At 37.6% G+C, this 9,968-nt stretch overlaps 7 non-coding genes across 7 annotated transcripts; all 7 read right to left on the minus strand.

Moving 5' to 3' along the window:
* Positions 1-3,080: 3,080 nt before the first annotated feature.
* On the minus strand, positions 3,081-3,152 carry trnaa-ugc. Its single transcript has one exon. It is a non-coding gene; the product is annotated as a tRNA-Ala (tRNA).
* A 1,049-nt stretch (positions 3,153-4,201) lies between these two features.
* trnaa-cgc lies at positions 4,202-4,268 on the minus strand. The gene has a single exon. It is a non-coding gene; the product is annotated as a tRNA-Ala (tRNA).
* Positions 4,269-5,331: 1,063 nt separating this feature from the next.
* trnaa-cgc lies at positions 5,332-5,403 on the minus strand. Its single transcript has one exon. It is a non-coding gene; the product is annotated as a tRNA-Ala (tRNA).
* A 1,799-nt stretch (positions 5,404-7,202) lies between these two features.
* trnaa-ugc lies at positions 7,203-7,274 on the minus strand. The gene has a single exon. It is a non-coding gene; the product is annotated as a tRNA-Ala (tRNA).
* A 304-nt stretch (positions 7,275-7,578) lies between these two features.
* On the minus strand, positions 7,579-7,650 carry trnaa-cgc. Its single transcript has one exon. It is a non-coding gene; the product is annotated as a tRNA-Ala (tRNA).
* Positions 7,651-8,332: 682 nt separating this feature from the next.
* On the minus strand, positions 8,333-8,404 carry trnaa-cgc. The gene has a single exon. It is a non-coding gene; the product is annotated as a tRNA-Ala (tRNA).
* A 1,437-nt stretch (positions 8,405-9,841) lies between these two features.
* trnaa-cgc lies at positions 9,842-9,913 on the minus strand. The gene has a single exon. It is a non-coding gene; the product is annotated as a tRNA-Ala (tRNA).
* Positions 9,914-9,968: the final 55 nt, after the last annotated feature.

Genomic DNA, 9,968 nt, shown 5'->3' on the forward strand with positions numbered 1-9,968 from the left:
ATGACTTACCAGATCTCTATTTCCTGCTGAATATCAACATTTTGGAAAGTAGGAATTTTCTAAATGCAGCAATGGAGATGCTGGGGATTTAACCCATTACCTCAAACATGCAAAGCATGCGCTCTACCACTGAGCTACATCCCCTTACTATGAAATAAACAATGCAATATCAATAAAATTAACTTTTTCTATACAGCATTCCAACGAAAATAGGATGCCATGATATCAGCAATCTAAAATAGAGGTATGGACAGGGATCGAACCCATGAACTTCAGTTTACAAAAGAAAGGCCTTACAAGTTTTCACACCATTCCACTTATCTTCTATAAGTGCACGAACAGGAATTTGACGCATGTTTTCAGGTTACAAAACCAAATGACTTACCAGATCTCTATTTCCTGCTGAATATCAACATTTTGGAAAGTAGGAATTGTCTAAATGCAGCAATGGAGATGCTGGGGATTGAACCCATTACCTCATACATGCAAAGCATGCGCGCTACCACTGAGCTACATCCCCTTTCTGTGATATAAACAATGCAATATCAATAAAATTAACTATTTCTATACAGCATTCCAACGAAATTATGATACCATGATATGATCAATCTTAAATAGAGGTATGGACAGGGATCGAACCCATTAACTTCAGTTTACAAAAGAAAGGCCTTACAAGTTTACACACCATTCCACTTATCTTCTATAAGGGCACGAACAGGAATTTGACGCATGTTTTCAGGTTACAAAACCAAATGACTTACCAGATCTCTATTTCCTGCTGAATATCAACATTTTGGAAAGTAGGAATTGTCTAAAAGAAGCAATGGAGATGCTGGGGATTTAACCCATTACCTCAAACATGCAAAGCATGCACTCTACCACTGAGCTACATCCCCTTCCTATGATCTAAACAATGCAATATCAATAAAATTAACTTTTTCTATACAGCATTCCAACGAAAATAGGATGCCATGATATCAGCAATCTTAAATACAGGTATGGACAGGGATCGAACCCATTAACTTCAGTTTACAAAAGCAAGGCCTTACAAGTTTACACACCATTCCACTTATCTTCTATAAGGGCACGAACAGGAATTTAACGCATGTTCTTCAGGTTACAAGACCAAATGACTTACCACATCTCTATTTCCTGCTGAATATCAACATTTTGGAAAGTAGGAATTGTCTAAATGCAAAAATGGAGATCCTGGGGATTGAACCCAGGACCTCAAACATGCAAAACATGCGCTCTACCACTGAGCTACATCCCCTTTCTATGATATAAACAATGCAATATCAATAAAATTAACTTTTTCTATACAGCATTCCAACGAAAATAGGATGCCATGATATCAGCAATCTAAAATAGAGGTATGGACAGGGATCGAACCCATTAACTTCAGTTTACAAAAGAAAGGCCTTACAAGTTTTCACACCATTCCACTTATCTTCTATAAGGGCACGAACAGGAATTTAACGCATGTTCTTCAGGTTACAAGACCAAATGACTTACCACATCTCTATTTCCTGCTAAATATCAACATTTTGGAAAGTAGGAATTGTCTAAATGCAAACAAATTGAGATCCTGGGGATTGAACCCAGGACCTCATACATGCGAAAGCATGCGCTCTACCACTGAGCTACATCCCCTTTCTATGATATAAACAATGCAATATCAATAAAATTAACTTTTTCTATACAGCATTCCAACGAAAATAGGATGCCATGATATCAGCAATCTTAAATACAGGTATGGACAGGGATCGAACCCATGAACTTCAGTTTAGAAAAGGAAGGCCTTACAAGTTTACACACCATTCCACTTATCTGATATAAGGGCACGAACAGGAATTTAACGCATGTTCTTCAGGTTACAAGACCAAATGACTTACCACATCTCTATTTCCTGCTGAATATCAACATTTTGGAAAGTAGGAATTGTCTAAATGCAAAAATGGAGATCCTGGGGATTGAACCCAGGACCTCAAACATGCAAAACATGCGCTCTACCACTGAGCTACATCCCCTTTCTATGATATAAACAATGCAATATCAATAAAATTAACTTTTTCTATACAGCATTCCAACGAAAATAGGATGCCATGATATCAGCAATGTTAAATAGAGGTATGGACAGGGATCGAACCCATTAACTTCAGTTTACAAAAGAAAGGCCTTACAAGTTTTCACACCATTCCACTTATCTTCTATAAGGGCACGAACAGGAATTTAACGCATGTTCTTCAGGTTACAAGACCAAATGACTTACCACATCTCTATTTCCTGCTGAATATCAACATTTTGGAAAGTAGGAATTGTCTAAATGCAAAAATTGAGATCCTGGGGATTGAACCCAGGACCTCATACATGCAAAACATGCGCTCTACCACTGAGCTACATCCCCTTTCTATGATATAAACAATGCAATATCAATAAAATTAACTTTTTCTATACAGCATTCCAACGAAAATAGGATGCCATGATATCAGCAATCTTAAATAGAGGTATGGACAGGGATCGAACCCATTAACTTCAGTTTACAAAAGCAAGGCCTTACAAGTTTACACACCATTCCACTTATCTGCTATAAGGGCACGAACAGGAATTGACGCATGTTTTCAGGTTACAAAACCAAATGACTTACCAGATCTCTATTTCCTGCTAAATATCAACATTTTGGAAAGTAGGAATTGTCTAAAAGAAACAATGGGGATGCGGTTAACCCATTACCTCAAACATGCAAAGCATGCACTCTACCACTGAGCTACATCCCCTTTCTGTGACATAAACAATGCAATATCAATAAAATTAACTTTTTCTATACAGCATTCCAACGAAAATTGTGATGCCATGATATCAGCAATCTTAAATAGAGGTATGGACAGGGATCGAACCCATGAACTTCAGTTTACAAAAGAAAGGCCTTACAAGTTTACACACCATTCCAATTATCTTCTATAAGGGCACGAACAGGAATAACGCATGTTTTCAGGTTACAAGACCAAATGACTTACCACATCTCTATTACCTGCTAAATATCAACATTTTGGAAAGAAGGAATTGTCTAAATGCAACAATGGAGATGCTGGGGATTGAACCCAGGACCTCATACATGCAAAGCATGCGCTCTACCACTGAGCTACATCCCCTTTCTATGATATCAACAATGCAATATCAATAAAATTAACTTTTTCTATACACCATTCCAACGAAAATAGGATGCCATGATATCAGCAATCTTTAATAGAGGTATGGACAGGGATCGAACCCATTAACTTCAGTTTACAAAAGAAAGGCCTTACAGGTTTTCACACCATTCCACTTATCTTCTATAAGTGCACAAACAGGAATTTGACGCATGTTTTCAGGTTACAAAACCAAATGACTTACCAGATCTCTATTTCCTGCTAAATATCAACATTTTGGAAAGTAGGAATTTTCTAAATGCAGCAATGGAGATGCTGGGGATTTAACCCAGTACCTCATACATGCAAAGCATGCACGCTACCACTGAGCTACATCCCCTTCCTATGATCTAAACAATGCAATATCAATAAAATTAACTTTTTCTATACAGCATTCCAACGAAAATAGGATGCCATGATATCAGCAATCTTAAATAGAGGTATGGACAGGGATCGAACCCATTAACTTCAGTTTACAAAAGGAAGGCCTTACAAGTTTACACACCATTCCACTTATCTGCTATATGGGCACGAACAGGAATTTAACGCATGTTCTTCAGGTTACAAGACCAAATGACTTACCACATCTCTATTTCCTGCTGAATATCAACATTTTGGAAAGTAGGAATTGTCTAAATGCAACAATGGAGATCGAACCCAGGACCTCATACATGCGAAGCATGCGCTCTACCACTGAGCTACATCCCCTTTCTATGATATAAACAATGCAATATCAATAAAATTAACTTTTTCTATACAGCATTCCAACGAAAATAGGATGCCATGATATCAGCAATCTAAAATAGAGGTATGGACAGGGATCGAACCCATTAACTTCAGTTTACAAAAGAAAGGCCTTACAAGTTTTCACACCATTCCACTTATCTTCTATAAGGGCACGAACAGGAATTTAACGCATGTTCTTCAGGCTACAAGACCAAATGACTTACCACATCTCTATTTCCTGCTAAATATCAACATTTTGGAAAGTAGGAATTGTCTAAATGCAACAATTTAGATCCTGGGGATTGAACCCAGGACCTCATACATGCGAAGCATGCGCTCTACCACTGAGCTACATCCCCTTTCTGTGATATAAACAATGCAATATCAATAAAATTAACTTTTTCTATACAGCATTCCAACGAAAATAGGATGCCATGATATCAGCAATCTTAAATACAGGTATGGACAGGGATCGAACCCATTGAACTTCAGTTTACAAAAGAAAGGCCTTACAAGTTTACACACCATTTCACTTATCTTCTATAAGGGCACGAACAGGAATTTAACGCATGTTCTTCAGGTTACAAGACCAAATGACTTACCACATCTCTATTTCCTGCTGAATATCAACATTTTGGAAAATAGGAATTGTCTAAATGCAACAATGGAGATGCTGGGGATTGAACCCATTACCTCAAACATGCAAAGCATGCACGCTACCACTGAGCTACATCCCCTACCTATGATCTAAACAATGCAATATCAATAAAATTAACTTTTTCTATACAGCATTCCAACGAAATTATGATGCCATGATATCATCAATCTTAAATAGAGGTATGGACAGGGATCGAACCCATTAACTTCAGTTTACAAAAGAAAGGCCTTACAAGTTTACACACCATTCCACTTATCTTCTATAAGTGCACGAACAGGAATTTGACGCATGTTTTCAGGTTACAAGACCAAATGACTTACCAGATCTCTATTTCCTGCTAAATATCAACATTTTGGAAAGTAGGAATTTTCTAAATGCAGCAATTGAGATGCTGGGGATTTAACCCAGTACCTCATACATGCAAAGCATGCGCGCTACCACTGAGCTACATCCCCTTCCTATGATCTAAACAATGCAATATCAATAAAATTAACTTTTTCTATACAGCATTCCAACGAAAATAGGATGCCATGATATCAGCAATCTTAAATAGAGGTATGGACAGGGATCGAACCCATTAACTTCAGTTTACAAAAGCAAGGCCTTACAAGTTTACACACCATTCCACTCATCTTCTATAAGGGCACGAACAGGAATTTAATGCATGTTTTCAGGTTACACGACCAAATGACTTACCACATATCTCTTTCCTGCTGAATATAAACATTTTGGAAAGTAGGAATTGTCTAAATGCAAGAATGGAGATGCTAGGGATTGAACACAGGACCTCATACATGCGAAGCATGCGCTCTACCACTGAGCTACATCCCCTTTTTAAAATAAAAATAATGCAATATCAATAAAATTTACTTTTTCAATACACCATTCCAACGAAATTATGATGCCATGATATCAGCAATCTAAAATAGAGGTATGGACAGGGATCGAACACATTAACTTCAGTTTAGAAAAGCAAGGCCTTACAAGTTTACACACCATTCCACTTATCTTCTATAAGGGCACGAACAGGAATTTAATGCATGTTTTCAGGTTACACGACCAAATGACTTACCACATCTCTATTTCCTGCTAAATATCAACATTTTGGAAAGTAGGAATTGTCTAAATGCAAAAATGGAGATCCTGGGGATTGAACCCAGGACCTCATACATGCAAAGCATGCGCTCTACCACTGAGCTACATCCCCTTTCTATGATATAAACAATGCAATATCAATAAAATTAACTTTTTCTATACAGCATTCCAACGAAAATAGGATGCCATGATATCAGCAATCTTAAATAGAGGTATGGACAGGGATCGAACCCATTAACTTCAGTTTAGAAAAGGAAGGCCTTACAAGTTTACACACCATTCCACTTATCTTCTATATGGGCACGAACAGGAATTTGACGCATGTTCTTCAGGTTACAAGACCAAATGACTTACCACATCTCTATTTCCTGCTGAATATCAACATTTTGGAAAATAGGAATTGTCTAAATGCAACAATGGAGATGCTGGGGATTGAACCCATTACCTCAAACATGCAAAGCATGCACGCTACCACTGAGCTACATCCCCTTCCTGCGATCTAAACAATGCAATATCAATAAAATTAACTATTTCTATACAGCATTCCAACGAAATTATGATACCATGATATCAGCAATCTTAAATAGAGGTATGGACAGGGATCGAACCCATTAACTTCAGTTTACAAAAGAAAGGCCTTACAAGTTTACACACCATTCCACTTATCTTCTATAAGGGCACGAACAGGAATTTAACGCATGTTCTTCAGGTTACAAGACCAAATGACTTACCACATCTCTATTTCCTGCTAAATATCTAAATTTTGGAAAGTAGGAATTGTCTAAATGCAAAAATGGAGATGGATTGAACCCAGGACCTCATACATGCAAAGCATGCGCTCTACCACTGAGCTACATCCCCTTTCTGTGATATAAACAATGCAATATCAATAAAATTAACTTTTTCTATACAGCATTCCAACGAAATTGTGATGCCATGATATCAGCAATGTTAAATAGAGGTATGGACAGGGATCGAACCCATTAACTTCAGTTTACAAAAGCAAGGCCTTACAAGTTTGAACACCATTCCACTTATCTTCTATAAGGGCACGAACTGGAATTTAACGCATGTTCTTCAGGTTACAAGACCAAATGACTTACCACATCTCTATTTCCTGCTAAATATCAACATTTTGGAAAGTAGGAATTGTCTAAATGGAGATGCTGGGGATTGAACCCAGGACTTCAAACATGCAAAGCATGCGCTCTACCACTGAGCTACATCCCCTTTTTATGATAAAAACAATGCAATATCAATAAAATTAACTTTTTCTATACACCATTCCAACGAAAATTGGATGCCATGATATCAGCAATCTTAAATAGAGGTATGGACAGGGATCGAACCCATTGAACTTCAGTTTACAAAAGCAAGGCCTTACAAGTTTGCACACCATTCCACTTATCTGCTATAAGGGCACGAACAGGAATTTGACGCATGTTTTCAGGTTACAAGACCAAATGACTTACCAGATCTCTATTTCCTGCTAAATATCAACATTTTGGAAAGTAGGAATTGTCTAAATGCAACAATGGAGATGCTGGGGATTGAACCCAGGACCTCATACATGCAAAGCATGCGCTCTACCACTGAGCTACATCCCCTTTCTGTGATATCAACAATGCAATATCAATATAATTAACTTTTTCAATACAGCATTCCAACGAAATTATGATACCATGATATGATCATTCTTTAATAGAGGTATGGACAGGGATCGAACCCATTAACTTCAGTTTACAAAAGCAAGGCCTTACAAGTTTACACACCATTCCACTCATCTTCTATAAGGGCACGAACAGGAATTTAATGCATGTTTTCAGGTTACAAGACCAAATGACTTACCACATCTCTATTTCCTGCTAAATATCAACATTTTGGAAAGTAGGAATTGTCTAAATGCAACAATGGAGATGCTGGGGATTGAACCCAGGACCTCATACATGCGAAGCATGCGCTCTACCACTGAGCTACATCCCCTTTCTGTGATATAAACAATGCAATATCAATAAAATTAACTTTTTCTATACAGCATTCCAACGAAAATAGGATGCCATGATATCAGCAATCTAAAATAGAGGTATGGACAGGGATCGAACCCATTAACTTCAGTTTACAAAAGTAAGGCCTTACAAGTTTACACACCATTCCACTTATCTGCTATAAGGGCACGAACTGGAATTTAACGCATGTTCTTCAGGTTACAAGACCAAATGACTTACCACATCTCTATTTCCTGCTAAATATCAACATTTTGGAAAGTAGGAATTGTCTAAATGCAACAATGGAGATGCTGGGGATTGAACCCAGAACCTCATACATGCAAAGCATGCGCTCTACCACTGAGTTACATCCCCTTTCTGTGATATCAACAATGCAATATCAATAAAATTAAACTTTTTCAATACAGCATTCCAACGAAATTATGAAACCATGATATGATCATTCTTTAATAGAGGTATGGACAGGGATCGAACCCATGAACTTCAGTTTACAAAAGCAAGGCCTTACAAGTTTGCACACCATTCCACTTATCTTCTATAAGGGCACGAACAGGAATTTGACGCATGTTTTCAGGTTACAAGACCAATTGACTTACCACATCTCTATTTCCTGCTAAATATCAACATTTTGGAAAGTAGGAATTGTCTAAAAGCAACAATGGAGATGCTGGGGATTGAACCCATTACCTCAAACATGCGAAACATGCGCTCTACCACTGAGCTACATCCCCTTTCTATGATATAAACAAAGCAATATCAATAAAATTAACTTTTTCTTTACAGCATTCCAACGAAAATAGGATGCCATGATATCAGCAATCAATAAATAGAGGTATGGACAGGGATCGAACCCATGAACTTCAGTTTACAAAAGCAAGGCCTTACAAGTTTACACACCATTCCACTTATCTTCTATAAGTGCACGAACAGGAATTTGACGCATGTTTTCAGGTTACAAAACCAAATCACTTACCACATCTCTATTTCCTGCTAAATATCAACATTTTGGAAAGTAGGAATTGTCTAAATGAAGCAATGGAGATGCTGGGGATTGAACCCATTACCTCATACATGCAAAGCATGCGCGCTACCACTGAGCTACATCCCCTTTCTATGATATAAACAATGCAATATCAATAAAATTAACTTTTTCTATACAGCATTCCAACGAAAATAGGATGCCATGATATCAGCAATCTTAAATACAGGTATGGACAGGGATCGAACCCATTAACTTCAGTTTAGAAAAGGAAGGCCTTACAAGTTTACACACCATTCCACTTATCTGCTATAAGGGCACGAACAGGAATTTGACGCATGTTCTTCAGGTTACAAGACCAAATGACTTACCACATCTCTATTTCCTGCTAAATATCAACATTTTGGAAAGTAGGAATTGTCTAAAATGCAAACAATGGAGATGCTTGGGATTGAACCCAGGACCTCATACATGCAAAGCATGCGCTCTACCACTGAGCTACATCCCCTTTCTATGATATAAACAATGCAATATCAATAAAATTAACTTTTTCTATACACCATTCCAACGAAAATAGGATGCCATGATATCAGCAATCTAAAATAGAGGTATGGACAGGGATCGAACCCATTAACTTCAGTTTACAAAAGCAAGGCCTTACAAGTTTGAACACCATTCCACTTATCTTCTATAAGGGCACGAACAGGAATTTAACGCATGTTCTTCAGGTTACAAGACCAAATGACTTACCACATCTCTATTTCCTGCTAAATATCAACATTTTGGAAAGTAGGAGTTGTCTAAATGCAACAATGGAGATGCTGGGGATTGAACACAGGACCTCATACATGCAAAGCATGCGCTCTACCACTGAGCTACATCCCCTTTCTGTGATATAACAATGCAATATCAATAAAATTAACTTTTTCTATACAGCATTCCAACGAAAATAGGATGCCATGATATCAGCAATCTAAAATAGAGGTATGGACAGGGATCGAACCCATTAACTTCAGTTTACAAAAGCAAGGCCTTACAAGTTTGAACACCATTCCACTTATCTTCTATAAGGGCACGAACAGGAATTTGACGCATGTTCTTCAGGTTACAAGACCAAATTACTTACCACATCTCTATTTCCTGCTAAATATCAACATTTTGGAAAGTAGGAATTGTCTAAATGCAACAATGGAGATGCTGGGGATTGAACCCAGGACCTCATACATGCGAAGCATGCGCTCTACCACTGAGCTACATCCCCTTTCTATGATATAAACAATGCAATATCAATAAAATTAACTTTTTCTATACAGCAT

The sequence above is a fragment of the Coregonus clupeaformis genome, chromosome 6 (assembly GCF_020615455.1).
Source record: "Coregonus clupeaformis isolate EN_2021a chromosome 6, ASM2061545v1, whole genome shotgun sequence".
Lineage (NCBI taxonomy): Eukaryota > Metazoa > Chordata > Actinopteri > Salmoniformes > Salmonidae > Coregonus > Coregonus clupeaformis.